The sequence below is a fragment of the Tachypleus tridentatus genome, chromosome 1, assembly GCF_004210375.1.
Source record: "Tachypleus tridentatus isolate NWPU-2018 chromosome 1, ASM421037v1, whole genome shotgun sequence".
Lineage (NCBI taxonomy): Eukaryota > Metazoa > Arthropoda > Merostomata > Xiphosura > Limulidae > Tachypleus > Tachypleus tridentatus.
In genome coordinates, this window is record NC_134825.1 from 124,770,174 (window position 1) to 124,786,183 (window position 16,010).

The following is a 16,010-nucleotide window of genomic DNA, read 5'->3' on the forward strand; positions in this document are numbered from 1 at the left end:
AGTAGTTTTGCACAAAAATCAATAAATAAATATAAAGTATTTGAAAATAATTTGAATTTTATCCGCAAAAAAAAAAAAAAAACACGTCAATTTTCACGTTGTCATTCAGTAAGCTGTAACACTGGTATCATTAAGATATTTTTTCCTTAAAATCGCTTTCCTACGTTATTTTATGAAAATTTCTTTGTAGTTTAGCAGAAAGATACAATTTCGCAAAATAGGAGCAATATTGAATTAATGTTATCTTAGATATTAATATTTCTAATCCTTCTGCAACTTTCATGTTTCTGAAAAAAAATATGTAGTTGAGTACAGATTTCATTACGTAATGCTGTTATTACTGTGATAAAAGTATGGTAAAATCTTTCCCAGCTGTTCAACACCCTGCGGTTAGATACGAGTAATGCATGAAATAACAAAGATAATGATTGGTTTATATATTTAAGAGATAAAAAAAATGTTTTGATCAAAGTCACTTGATATATTTTAATTCATTACAGTTCATCCACTTTCACCATCTATCCTATGTAATAAATGAAGTCAAGAATAATAAAACACAATATATTACAATTCCGTAATAATAGAAATTTGTAATTCGTACTTATTGACAACCAAACTGCTCGCTATCAAACTATATTTATGCTTAAATAAACTCAGTCATGTTGATTAGCATATTTTTTATTCTAGACACACAACAAAAAATTGTTAAATTCATATGATGCAAAATAAGTTATAGATAAAAGTGTTTTTTGAGTACATGAAGATAAACTACCAAATAATATATGTAAATATATGTGTGTTTATACACACACACACAAGACAAAGTATTTTATATTACATTAACGATCGAACGTTTCCGCGGTCTTAATATATTTGAAAATTGTAATTAAAATTCAAGAAACTTTATACTTGCAGTATTATATGATTTGGCTCAATTAATTAATAATATATTCAAAAGGACAATAGATATTAAAACACATTTCGTAAACTATAAAAAACACCCGTATAACAAAATCAAACTATTCTAAAAGTACCTGAATAGCACACTTTCAAGGAGAAAAAAAAAACATTATTGTTTGTTTATTTTGAATTTTGCGCAAAGCTACTCGAGGACTATCTGTGCTTGCCGTCCCTAATTTAGGGATGTAAGACTAGAGGGAAGGCAGCTAGTCATCACCACCCACCGCCAACTCTTGAACTACTCTTTTACCAACGAATAGTGGAATTGACCGTTACATTATAACGCCCCCACGGCTGAAAGGGCGAGCATATTTGGTGCGATCGGGATTCGAACCCTAGACCCTCGGATTACCAGTCGAACGCCTTAACGCGCTTGGCCATGCCGGGCCCAAAACATTATTATAAGCGAAAAAAAAGTGTTAAGTAAAATAAACTTTGGTAATGGATTGTACCCAGGATCTTTGATTAAGGTGGGGGATACTCTCTCAAAGAGTACAAACTATCCATCTTTCCCTTCACTATTAGACTTTATAACTTTGAGTAAGAAACTTCATATTATTTTGTGTTGCTGTGGTAAGGTAATTAGTGAGTTGATTTATTATCACTCAACTAAATCATACTACTTTAACTAGGCTCATATAAGTACATATATTTATTATTGCTCTAAGAAGTTTATTATGATTTATTGAAGACTTGCTTTCTAAGCAACATTATTATTAGCAAAAAAGCTCCAGACTCCAAGTTTCTTTTCTCTCTTCGGCTTCTTCGCTCATTCTAAAAGCGGTTGTGTGTGTGTTCAGTCTTTTTTTGCTTCACGACTTAAAATAACAGAAATGCTATCGATTTACCAGAGTTTTATCTCAGAAAGGAAGATAGTGTGGAGAAAGTTCCATGCATTTGAGCAATTCACAGAACAATCATCACTTGCATCGTTCGCTTTGCTTGTTCTGAAGATTCAGACAAAGCTAATCAAGGGCCATAAGCACTAGCCCTCTCTAGTTTTGAATTGATACCGTAAAGGTAAGACAACTACTCGGCAATACCCTTGACCTCGGAGTCTGAACGTGTTCTTGTGGCAACAAAAAGCGAGCTACAGTCCCCGTTACACTAACAACTAAGTAACGCTCGGCTACCAAACCATCGGAATCTAATAGACACTTTGACCCTACCAAATATTTTGTGTTATTTCATTTTGGTTTGAACGCACAAATTACTTAAATGAAAATGTTATCTTATTACTTAATGCGTTAATTTATCACAACAAAAAGTGATCATCACTTTTATTTAATTTGAATTTATTCAAGTTGCTGAACATTTTAATAACAAATATTAATTTTAAAACATGTGTTAAATAAATCTAAATGATACATGATAATCATTACATTTTATTCAACGTGACCTGCATATGAGCCTGACAGCTCATGTATCCTGCATAATATAGCTGTAACACATTGTGCAAGATGTTTTATTGTAAGCCCGAAGTAATTTTATCAAACATCGGAAAAGTGAAAGCAAGCTTGAGAACCATATACTATAAACCAACAGGATGCGAAACAACTGGAACGTAATACAGAAACAGAACAATTGAAATAATTAAAAAATGAGAATTAAAGAAATAAGAAACTCAAACCAAGAAATAATTTTGAAAAGAGAAGTAAAACAAATATTATCTTAATTAATAATTTAAACTGATTAATCATTTGTTGAAATAAGTCTTTCTTTTTTTTTTTGCAAAACGATTGAGTGACTAAATACGTATGTTACAGTAAAACGAAAAGATACAGCAATCAAATGAGCCCAAACAACCGTATAAGTGGAAGTGATACTTTTTTTCCATTCCCTGTACACCAATATATTCAATAGTTGTTAGTTAAAGAATCAAATGTAACCACCAGCACAAAGCGAACGACATCGTAGTATCAGAATAGGATTGTTGTTTCGTTCTGAATAAACAATTACCGAAAATAATAAGATACATGAAATGGGAATTTTGGATTTTTTTTACGATCACAAAGTACGTACAATCTAACATAACTTACATGAATAAAATATGCACCGGTACAACCTAAAGGTGTAGTTTTTGTACCTAACAAAATCAGTATGCAAGACGATTTTTAGATAATAATTATTTTTGAAAATTAACATGTGGGAGAAGTGTCACGTCTATAGCTAATATATTAGCATGTCGTATTGACGTATTGGCACGTTTATAGTTAATGTATTATCATGTCTGTGGTTGTTGTATTGGTAAGTCTATGGTTAATGTATTAACATATCTATGGTTAATGTATTGGCACGTCTATGAATGATGTATCAGCACGAATATCGTTTGGATGATCTTTAGAACTATTTTGTGCTTCCTTTAAATTGACTGACGTTAAAAATACTGTAAAATTTCACGAGAAAAACAGTTTATACAGGAAATGTTTCATAAAATGGAAAGGATATGAATTTCAGTCGAAAATTATTTATACAGTACAGCACACAATGTTGAACGATTAGTGATTTTGCGACGGGTAGTTTTTTTAGAATTCAAACTTGAATGGTGACAATAATTAAAATAATAATAGACTGTACATCACACAATCATTTGGGGACCATTAGAAACATACGTAACGTTATGACAGTGAAAGGGTGTGCAAGCTTTTATTACAATGTATTGCAGGGGGTTGGAAATGTCATGGACAGTGTTAAGTAAGAAATAAATTGCAGTTAAAACGAGTTAGGTCTACAAAAACATACATTACCTTAATATACCATGAGTTGAATTATAAACACGTTTTTCTTGAACATTTGCAAACATAGTATATGTATCAATTTGTGAATTTTGTTACTAGATTTACCAATCACAAAAAAAACACTTGGAGTGAAAACGTTTGTAACTACATGTTGGTAACTTAGATATCATAAGAAAAAAGTACATCTTAAGTGCTGTGTGTAACGAAATGTCCCAAACTAAGCAGGTGGGTGGTTCTGAATTCCTTTCCCAATATCACTCCCGGGCCTTTTTCCAACACCTTATGAGGTTACAAAAGTAGAAAAATACCAAACAAAATACATACTGACAATGTTAATAAAACTGAAAGAAGCAACGGTAGATAGTACAGCATATTGTGAAACTGGATCAATAAGATATGAGGTAAGATTATGGATATTTCTAATTTCGTTAGTAGTTTCATATGATGTGCTTCTTTAAATATATCTACTCAAGAACAAAATTCAGAGCTCAGCTATGAATATTTTTTCTGGTAATTTAGTCAATTACAAACAAGGAAACCTTTTCTATATATAAAACAACAGTTTTAAGTGTGCCAAAATAATTAAGGAACAAAACTGATAGAAGATTTATCAGTTGTATTCTGCAGATAAAAGAAATACCTCGGTAGTTACAGGTCTAAAGATGAGCCAGTTATTGCTGAAAAATAATGGTTCAAAACTGATTTTTGTGAGAGTGATGTAAACTATACTTCAATAAAATTGGGAGATAAATTTGGGATGCCTATAATTACGTGTCAATTTTAAAGCAGTTCAAAGTGTAAAATCGTACATGGACTTAACTTATCCGATGTCAATAAATCAAAATCAAATGTTGAAGGAAATGATTTACCAGAGACATTAGTTCCTTTTGGAACATTGTTTTATTTAGAAAAATGGTTTAACAGCAATATATTCAATTATGTGTATTGCTTACAGTGTGCTGCTACTTACAGCTTCAGTGATTGTTGCATTTGCCTAAAAGAATATTTCCAACATTGAAACCAGCTAGAATATTTCCGAAATCTTAATATCTTATAAACTCTCATCGTTAGCCACTTTTGCACCAAAAGGAGTTTTGAGAGAAGGTTGAATTTCCAGAAAGCTGTCGAAACTTTTATATCAAAAGTAATTAAAAGGTATATTGTTAGATACTAAAAGCTATGTAAAAAAGTATGTTTTTGAGTAAGAAAAATAAATAAAAACCAAATTTATTTATTTAAAGATGCCTAAGGTTAATTATTTTGCAGGGCTGAAGAGAAACAAAAGTTTCTTAGCGCCCCAGGTTTGCCTTAAGGGTCTCCCTTAAGGTCTTTAAAACCTAAAATACTACCAAGTCTAAAATAAATAAAAATTATTTTGCAATGGGTCCAGAATTTTATTGTTATGGGCGTGGTATGCAATGCATTTTACACATACACTGCTTGACCACTTTATTAGGGCCATTCCTGTATAAAAACAGTGAGTAGTGGGAATGAATTATATAAAGTGCCTAAAATGTGATGTGCTACCTTCATGGCCTGGCATGGCCTAGCGCGTAAGGCGTGCGACTCGTAATCCGAGGGTCGCGGGTTCGCGCCCGAGTCGCGCTAAACATGCTCACCCTCCCAGCCGTTGGGGTGTATAATGTGACGGTCAATCCCACTATTCGTTGGTAAAATAGTAGCCCAAGAGTTGGCGGTGGGTGGTGATGACTAGCTGCCTTCCCTCTAGTCTTACACTGCTAAATTAGGGACGGCTAGCACAGATAGCCCTCGAGTAGCTTTGTGCGAAATTCCCAAACAAACCAACAAACAAACAAACAAAAGCTACCTTCATATGTGGATGTATAATTGTAATGATAGGATTCTTGCACATAGCCATCAGGATTTGCAAGAGTCTACAGCCTTCCAAAAAAGTGTGACTGTTGCTACGAGTTTAATAGGAACCTCAATCAGATTTATGATGTAACTGAAATTTAATGCTTCTTCATGATGTACATTTATCACCAGTGATAAAGTGAAGAGAAAACTGCATCAGTTAAAAGAAATTACGGGTTGCAACTACAAACTGACAGCCAAGTCTATATTACAGTTAAAGAGAGATTAGCAGAAAAAATTTGCTACAATAGCCCAAATGATATAACGCTAATTTGACCGGGAAAATCTTTACAAATATCGAAGTAACATGGTCATTTCGTAAACCTTTTATGTTGCCAACTAATAGATGTCATCTCATAAGCAATTGGATCCTTCATGTCCAACGAATCACATGATCTGACAATTTAAAATTGAAAAATCACGATATCCTTATTTTGCATTGAATAAAAGGTTATTGTTCACAAAATATCGAATGAAGCACTGGCATTTACGCATGTAGTTTCAGCAATGAAAAGTGGGGATCATGTTTCAGAGCCACGGATGAAGTCCATTAATTCAATAATGGGAAAACGCATCTCTTAGGTTTATCGATTATTTTTGCTGAGATCAGCTGAACATGTTTTCTCAAATGGAACTTATCAGTTCTTAGGCAGTCATCCATGATTGGTTCCACATGTATGGCGCACACTTCTGACATTTTTTCTGACTTACAAAATCACCCAACCTTAGTTCCACAAGAAATCTGTGAGATAAGTTTAAACGAAAACCTTCTTACATCTGTAGTTGTGAGTCACAATGCTGGAGGAATACAGAGGAATTCCATAGTTCACTCTGAAGGTCCATGATTAATTTGTTCCACGTCAAATATGGGCCAAGTATTGAACTAGAATACGGTACAGTAACACATTCCCGAGACAAGTTACCATCTGTAAACGTTCACTTTGTATTTTTTTAATTTCACGCAAAGCTACTCGAGGGCTATCTGCGCTAGCCGTCCCTAATTTAGCAGTGTAAGACTAGAGGGAAAACAGCTAGTCATCACCACCCACCGCCAACTCTTGGGCTACTCATTTACCAAGGACAAGCATGTGTGGTGCAACCGAGATTCGAACCCACGACCTTCAGATTACGAATCAAACTCCTTAACCCACCTGGCCATGCCGGGCCATGTAAATGTTCAGACAATTGAATAATCTATCCCGATTCGCTGGATATATTCTTAAAAAAAGAAAAATCATAAATGTATACATGTTAATGAGGTATGATTTTCCCCAAGATACAAAATAAAATACAAGTAAAACACACTTACAGATAATAAAAATAATATATATTATCATCACAATTATTTAAGGTAACATCTTTCATAAAATCCGTTCCAAAACAGTATGAAGATTAATTCTGAAACATTGCCTTGTGAAGGTTTACTTTAAGCCTTTTAACGCAGAACAATTTGTGGGGAATACCAATAATATAAGTTTAATTTGAAAACTAGATTTAGCGCATTACAACCTGACGTACATTCATATACGAAAACACGTGTTGTTGGTTTTAAAATATCGTTTTTAATTTTTTAATACATTTTCGTTTACGTTTTTCACAAAGTACGAATAATTTACATTTGCACCAACAAGCACCATAATTTTGAATAAATACATTTACAAATACACACAACATATTAGGATAAGTTTCTACCTGTACGAACACCATGTGTACACTGAAAGACGCAGCAACAAAACTTGTAATCAAATTTATTTTTTTGCTGTTAAAGGTTAGTCTAACGTGGCGACACGATTTTTATTTGCTTTGTTTGTTTCAGCGTAAAGCTGCACACTGGGCTATCTGCTGCTGGTTTTCGTACAGAAATGAGGTGCCAGTATTTTCTAAAAATGCATGGAAAAACTGTCGTAGTTTGAGATAAACTGTGGTTATCACTCAATGTGTAGACATGTTCATGTTCTAGATAAGCTCAAGTTCTCACAGAGTGTGTGGAAGTATGCATTTAAAATGTTCAAACTGCATTTCGTTATATATTACGCAAAGTTACCTCGCCCAGCATAACCAAGGGTGTTAAGGCATTCGACTCGTAATCTGAGGGTCGCGGGTTTGAATCCCTCAAGTAGCTTTGTGCGAAATTCAAAACAAACAAAGAAACACAATATTACAGTACTACTAATGGCGTTAAAAGAGATAAGAAGAATTTACTTCGTTAAAGAGAGTTCTAAAGTAATTGAACCTAACTGTGTGGAGTTTGAAAAAACGTGAACTGTTATTTGAAAGCAAACCTATGCGTAAAAAAAAAATCAGACGTTTATTGGAAGTAAGCCCAAATATGAAAAAGGAGCAGATGATTTAAAAGTATAGGATTCAAACTTAAATGTTCGGGTAATTTGGCGATAGTAATAGAGACAAATACTTTGTTTTGTCAAGTGAAATTCTAAAGCAAATGAAGGGCATAAGTGGAATTTTAACAAGAAGAGAACTATACAGCGTTTACGATATGCATATGATATCTATATAGCTATAGATATGATATCTACAGAATCTCTTGTATATACTTTTAACTGGTTCCGAATTTATATATATATATTATTTTGAAAACAAATAGACTCAATATTATTCGTTAATTTTTGAATTTTTCCCCAACAATTCATAGATACCTACTGCAGAAGAATCCTAAGCCCAATAACAACACACCCTAATAAATAAATAAATATATATACATATATTGGTACTACTAAGGAAACGTTTCTTGACAGCGAGTATTATGGATCACTTTATCTCTCCAGGACACCTGGAGGACATCGTGGTCATCCAGTCTCTTTTGTTCCTTAGCATGCTAGCATGAGTCATCTCTTGTCAACTTCTGTTATGTGTGTTGCTTTCAAGAATGGAAATCATGTACTGTATTTCAGAATCAAAAACATGCTTCTTTAGATTATTCCTGTTGCTTGAGAAATTTGACAGTTTGTCGTGTATAGCTACGATGTTTTAAAAGGCTTTCACTCTGTTTAGGGTCGTTCACAGAACCAGTTGCACAAACTTGTAAAGTAAATTACCAACAATTTTGTGAGACAAAGGAGTTTTTCGTCAAAGATGTTTCAACTTAAATTCTTTTCCATCTTTCCGCTGAAACCAGGATCACTTTCACGCTTTTTTACAAAAAGTTAATGACATCCCAAACAATTAATGTAACAAAAGAAAAAACGGTGAGTTAATAAAGAAACAAACACTTATGAAAGCTATAGTAAGAATAGTTTATAAATATTACAGTGGTAAGTGTCATTTAAATCATCTTGCACTTATTTCTTACATCTTTACAATAATTCACCTCAAACTAGGGTACAGTATTATCGTATGTTACATCATTAATTCAAAATCTAAAGATCTAGCAGTTAGCACTTTATTTTTATTCGTTTAAGGACACAGCAGATAGTTTAATGTGGTTTTCCTTTAAAACAGAACAAACAAATTTATAGGTTTCGTTTATTCCCATCTGATATACAACAAAAGAGTAAATAACAGTTAAAATACATCGAACTTCAATATCTTCTGGACTGTTACAGGACTTTTGATGGTGTTTTTATTTGTATTTTACTCACCTTGGTTTGTATAGAATTCGAAGATTATGTAATATTGATATTACTAATGTATTATTCTACATTATTCAACAGACATACTGAATGTCATTACACTTTTATTATGATTTTCATTGTAATCATACATTTATTTTTAGTAAACTTGCTTCATGTTCTCCTGAAAGTGATGTGCATATGTTAATCTAAACTTTCCTTGTAAAATCTTACCGTAACTACCAAATTGTCCACCAGAGATATCTTTAATTAGTTTGTTTTGAATTTCGCGCAAAGCTACTCGAGGGCTATCTACATTAGCCGTCCCTAATTTAGCAGTGTAAGACTAGAGTGAAAACGAATACTCATCGTCATCCACCGCTAACTCTTGGGCTACTCTTTTACTCACGATTAGTGGGATTGACCGTCACATTATCATGCCACACGGCTGAAAGGGTGAGAATGTTTGGTTTGACGGGGATTCGAACCCGCGACCCTCAGATTATGAGTCGATTGCTTTATCCACCTGGCCATGCCGAGCCTTTGATTAGTGCATTACTAACATAATAAAACCTTATATCATAATGCAGCTACGGTGACGAGGAATTAAAGAAGCTAAATTATTATTTTCACCTGGTTATCTCACCGTTTCTCTTAGCTGTGAAAAATTGAATAAAATGTTTTAAACTTCTACCACAAAGAGAGTTATATCTATCTAGGCCTAATAGACGGTTATTAATAGCTTTTGATCAAAAATAAGTTGCTTATGTTAAAACTAATAATGCAACATATAAATCAGTCCAGCCAATTCTGTAGAACAAAGTGCCTAGAAGTACATAAATTTCTATAAGATTAATAATATCGCAAGAGGTTCAACTAGCTAAGGATTGTTTGTTGTTTACAAAATGGGCTATCTGTGCTCTGCCCACCCTTGGCTGTGCCATTTGGGGTGGGGCTAAGGATATCTATCCACTTAGTTAACACTGCAAAATAATTTTTCCAGCGTAGGAAATAATAGCAGTAATAATCAAAATTATTTTTAACATTACAACAAATTACACTGTTGAAACCAGTTTTAAATATTAAATTCTATCGCTATTTAATATTAAACTGAAAATATTTATTTTCAAATGATATGTTTTTCATTTAGTTAATCGATAGACAATTTTTAATTAATTAAAACACAGAAAAAGACTTCTTAAAGGGTGTGTGTGTGTTTTTTAAAGCGAAGCCACATCGGGCTATCTACTCAGTCCACCGAGGGGAATCAAACCCCTGATTTTAGCGTTGTAAATCCGTAGACTTACCGCTGTACCAGCGGAGGACTTCTTAAAGGGAAAATAATAAAATGTATTTTTAATGAGTAAAAAATAGTAAATTTTATGGGTTTTTTTATTCTGCAGATTAATACAGAAAAATTAACTTTTAAGGCTGATGAGATCTTGTAATAATCAGTATAATTTTACGTTTTTGGTATTCGATAGGCACGTGAATTTTCTGCGTTAAAAATAAACAAAAGAAAACAAAATCGTGGTACACACAGAATACAAATAAAATTAAAATGAGGGAATGAGGACATAAAGTAAAATGTATATTTTAAGTGGAGAGGAATGGCCTAGTGTTAGCTTGTCATTTCGTGAGTTGAAGAGTTCATGGTTCGAGAAATAGTGCGATGAAAGCACAACGCAGTTTTAGCTCCAATTGGCATACTTTCGTTTCGTTGCTACAAAACCGCACTCCTCGCTCTAGAGCTGTGCTTGCGTTACAAGAGTGACAGCGAAATCCTACAATTCGAATAGATAAAGTCAACAGTTGCGCAAAGGGCGCTGAATAACTACTTTCCGTTTCTCTAGTTAGTCTAGTATATCAGTCCAAAACTAAGGGCAGCAAGCGCATGTAGCCCTCATGTAGCTTGATGCGAATATCAGAAACAAGCAAACTTTCAACTGTGGCTGTGTTATAAGAGTGATAGTAAATACCGTTTTCTGGCTCAAATCCGGTATTTCAAAATTATGGGCAAATAATCCATAAGCGTTAGGGATCTGTGAGCTGGTACATGAACTAATGTGTCGTATAAGATGCGTTGAGTTTTAAATTATTAGTATTTATTGAAAGAAGCAATCTAGTTTAAAATTGAAAAACAAAGTGGTGATCAGTGACACAATGCCATTTTGTGGCCTTTTCAACTACGCCTCAGATGGCTTCAGAAAGTTGCTGTTGACTCCTGGGTAAATCAATAACATTACGATTAAGATAAACCCTTCTACTTGGCCAGGCATGGCCAGATGGTTAATGCACTCGACTCCTAATTTGAGGGTCGCAGGTTCAAATCCCCGTCACACCAAACATGCTCGCTACTTTCAGCAGTAGGGGCGTTATAATGTGACACTCAATCCCACTATTTTTTGGTAAAAGTGTAGCACAAGAGTTAGCGGTGGGTGGTGATGACTAGCTGCTTTCCCTCTAGTCTTACACTGCAAAATTAGGGACAGCTAGCGCAGATAGCCTCCGTGTAGCTTTTCACAAAATTCAAAACAAACCCTTCTACTTAATTCATTAAGTTCTATAATATGAGAATGACAAACAACAGAAAGGTAAAAAAGATGATGAAACTGAAGTTTTTTAGGTTATAAGTATGTTATTTCAAAATAAACTAATTAGCATTTTTAATGTATCTACACGTTTATTGTATTTTCATATTTCAGCTGATATGATTCTTGGTATTTTCGTAACAACTTTAAATAAACTGCTTAATTATCTATGATAACGAAATAGGAGTGAGCTAGAAATTGATAAGTTTGTAAGTTGATTTGGAAAATCTTATTATATGGTGATTGACATATCACAATATGACTTTTTTGTAATTAGTTAGTATGTAGTTTGTAGTTGGAGTTAGTAAGTGTGGATTGTAAATCTGAAGATTCGTGGTTGGAGACCGATGGTCGTAAAACGGGCTCTGCACTTTAAAGCTGTTACTTGTCGAAAACAGTTACAGCTGAATTAATCTTTTCGAATAAACAAGAGTAGATTAAGGTTTTGGTGATAATAAAGTTACTATTGAACAACTGTGTTTCATCTTTATTAGCAGTTCAAAGTGTTACGTATTAAAATTTATCTCTGACGAGTCTTCGATTTATTATATTATGTACGTTAAGTATTACGATTTCAAATAGCCGAAAATTTTAATTGTAACTTAGATACATACAATTTTCCTTCTTAATAAAATACATATCAATAAACAAACAACAATACAATTTATAATAACGGTTATTACAAAATATGATTTATAAACAAAAATTTCACAAATTCACAAACAATATTCACTCTCCTTCCTGTTCTGGAACAAACCGTTCTATTGACAGTTTTGGTCCACGACAGCGAATTAATTATAAGTTAATTTTGTTACACTTCACTTTCGCTAGCTGGCTATCCATTCTCGGCTGGCCTCACACCAATTACAAAGCACACGTTTTACAAAAGAAAATATTAAATGTCTTCGAAGAAATATGAACATCCGAATTTAATTCACTGAAGTTAAACTGTCTGTAATATTCGAAACCTATAAACATTTCTAGTCAAACATCTGTAGTTTTCCAATATATAACCGTTTATCACAACTATAGTCCCAAAGATTCATCGTATACTCACTGGAGCAACAAAACAATATACTCACATTGGTTACACAAAAAATAATTTAATGTGGTAGTATATTCTCTTTTGCATAAGAGAAAAGGATTTCAAGGATGGCAAACAAAGTAGCACGAAAATAAAACGAAACAAATTATTTTGCTTGTTAATTTATTATTCATACTTTTATAAAAGTAGATAACCAACTCAAAATTATACTACAGAAGTATTTAAGCTTCTTAAGAAATTTTAAACAGCTCCATACTCTTGCTGAATAAAACAGAAACTTCTTTTCAGAAGTTCAAACAAGAATTGTACACTTCTGTGTCATAATAAGAAAGGAAATATAAACATGATCTGAGTTTTCCTTTTATTCTGAAAAAGGTTGAAAGATTTACAAAATAAAACAAATTAACATATTTCTCTTAGATATGTATTTTTGTCTATTTCCACTATCTCTTATAATATTAAATTACTCATCTCCACTTAAGAAAAACCACGTAAAGAAAGTTTTATCTTATTTTATTAATGTTTGTTCTAAAAGTTTAGATATGATTTACACAAACAACGACATATAAATATTTATTCCTTTTTCGGCATCAAAATTTGAAACATAAATCTCATAAACTTATATTCTTCAAAGTGTGTATGGTTTCATTTTTCATATTACACATCTTTTCTTTTAATTCTCGGTAGATATAGCAGTAAGCTTATGACATTCCCTAAACTAGAAAATACGAATTCGAGCCCCACCTATAAGATATTGCATGTCAGCTAAATTGTTCTAAAATCAACACCACGTTGAATCACTTGCTCAAAGGTTTTTATTCATATCCCTAGATGATTTCGTGTCTGAACAAATAAACAATACACATGATGATAGTATAATAAAACACATTACATAATATCAGTACAACGTTTAAGGAATATAAATATCATAAAAATTTGCAATACGAATTGTAAACAATATCGCCATGACCAAATAATAAAGTTATAGCGACGATTTTCATTTAAGAAAAACGCCATCTCAACGCCAGGATGGCCGAGTGGTTAAGGCGCCAGACTTAAGATTTGGTCTTCGTAAGAAAACGTGTGTTCGAACCCCACTCCTGGCATTACATTTACAATTTTAATCCCTTTTCTTAAAATAATTATATCGAGCAAATATTAAAAATGTATATGTGATGGTACAAAACCCTACAAAATAAAATAAAATACGCTTCACGCAGTTTCTCGTAAGTGGATATGAGTCATTTAAAATTATAAGATATGGTGTGAATATATTAAATTACCTATGCAAGAGAATAATGTATACTTTTTAACGTTTCTGAAAAAAAAAGGAAAATCCAGACTATGTTTCTTTCCTTATTATGCGACCTTTCTAGTTAACATTCTCAAAAGAAATTTCTCTTTCATTCAGCAAGCGTATGGAGTTAGTTAAAAACTTCTTAACATACTTAAATACTTCAATGATATAATTTCTAGTTAAGAATCTATAATCATAAAACTATGAATAGAAAATTAACAACAAAATAAATTGTTTCATTTCTTTTGGTACGACATTGAGTGCCATCCTCGAAATTCATTACACTTGTGCGAAAAAGAATACACTACCATATCAAATTATTTTGCGAGTAACCAAACACACCCAAACAAGAAATTTAATTTCGTTACGAGTACGACACTTTATACTTCATGTAGCCTAAAAAACTATATAAATTGAATATACGTGAAACACGTTAGATGATTACGTTGAATTAATATATTTTGGAAGTGTCCGTGGTTATAGTAGAATGCTTTTGACATTTCCTTAGCTAAAAAATACTAATTCGAGCCCCACCTATAAGTTATTGCATGTTAGCTACATTGTTCTAAAATCAATACCACGTTGAATCACTTGCTCAAAATGTTTTATTCTTCTTATTATTTTTCAAAATGTGTACTATATGCTAGTAATAAAAAAAAAAGGTGAAAGAAAAATTGTAACAACCATCATGTTGTACGAAGCCTTACCTTTCGTAAGACAAAAATGAAAACTGAAAAAATATTTATATTCAATCGCTTAATATGGATCACAAATGATTACCATTTCTTGGTAGATGGAGAGAAAATACTACCAGCTGGAGCAAGTATTTCCAACTAAAGAGTGCCCAAGGACTATAATTATATTCAAGAGTTTAATGGCTGCCGGCATTATATTTTTGTCAAATTTGGGCTTATTCGTATCTTACGTAATTATAAAAAAAGAGTATATAAATTCATGGTAGGGATAGTTTATGTCCGTTAGATGGTAAAATGAGTTACGATTGGGGGAGGAATTAATCTGAATGTGACTTACTTTGCGTTACATGACATTTAGACGGGCATATTTGTGAAAAAAGATGTATTTCATTGTAAAAATAAATGGAAAATGTATTTTAAACATGATCAATTACGTAATAAATAAATTTAGTGCAAAATGATGTATATTAAGGAAACTAGAATAGCAAACGTATATACGATATTTAACGTGGTAAGGAAATAAAATTTTCAATGTGAACTTTGAGGTCGCTCAGCAGCACTGAGAAAAGCGTGTACGTCGACAGGTATTTTTATCGACGCTTGTCTCAGGAGGTGAAGCAGAGAAGAATCCGTGAGGCGACTTCCATTGTGGTTTTTAATGAATTTCATCGTGGAGAACACACTTTCACATACCTTTTTGGTACCAAAGATTGATGTAATTTTCTGTATAAAGCACGCATCTTTCGAAATCGAATTCTGAAAGTAGTTTAAAGAAATCTGATCCTTTTCCTTGTCACTTTTCTAGAAATGGATCAGCTTGCAACTCGCATAATTCAAGTTGTACAATAGTTTTATCTCCCATTTTCACTCACTGGCCTAAGTGTTTGTTGTAAAGATGTATATATCCGAGAAGATATCGTGTCTGAACAAATAAACAATACACATGATGATAGTATAATAAAACACATTACACAATATCAGTACAACGTTTAAGAAATATAAATATCATAAAAATTTGCTATACGAATTGTAAACAATATCGCCATGACCAAATAATAAAGTTATAGCGACGATTTTCCTTTAAGAAAAACGCCATCTGACCGCCAGGATGGCCGAGTGGTTAAGGCGCCAGACTTAAGATCTGGTCTTCGTAAGAAGACGTGGGTTCGAACCCCACTCTTGGCATTACATTTACAATTTTAATCCCTTTTCTTAAAATAAGTATATCGAGCAAAAATTA

The 16,010-nt window shown here is 32.8% G+C and overlaps 2 non-coding genes across 2 annotated transcripts; both read left to right on the top strand.

The window, feature by feature from the left end:
- Positions 1-13,801: 13,801 nt before the first annotated feature.
- On the top strand, positions 13,802-13,884 carry TRNAL-UAA (transfer RNA leucine (anticodon UAA)). The gene has a single exon. It is a non-coding gene; the product is annotated as a tRNA-Leu (tRNA).
- Positions 13,885-15,872: 1,988 nt separating this feature from the next.
- TRNAL-UAA (transfer RNA leucine (anticodon UAA)) lies at positions 15,873-15,955 on the top strand. The gene has a single exon. It is a non-coding gene; the product is annotated as a tRNA-Leu (tRNA).
- The last annotated feature ends 55 nt before the right edge of the window (positions 15,956-16,010 follow it).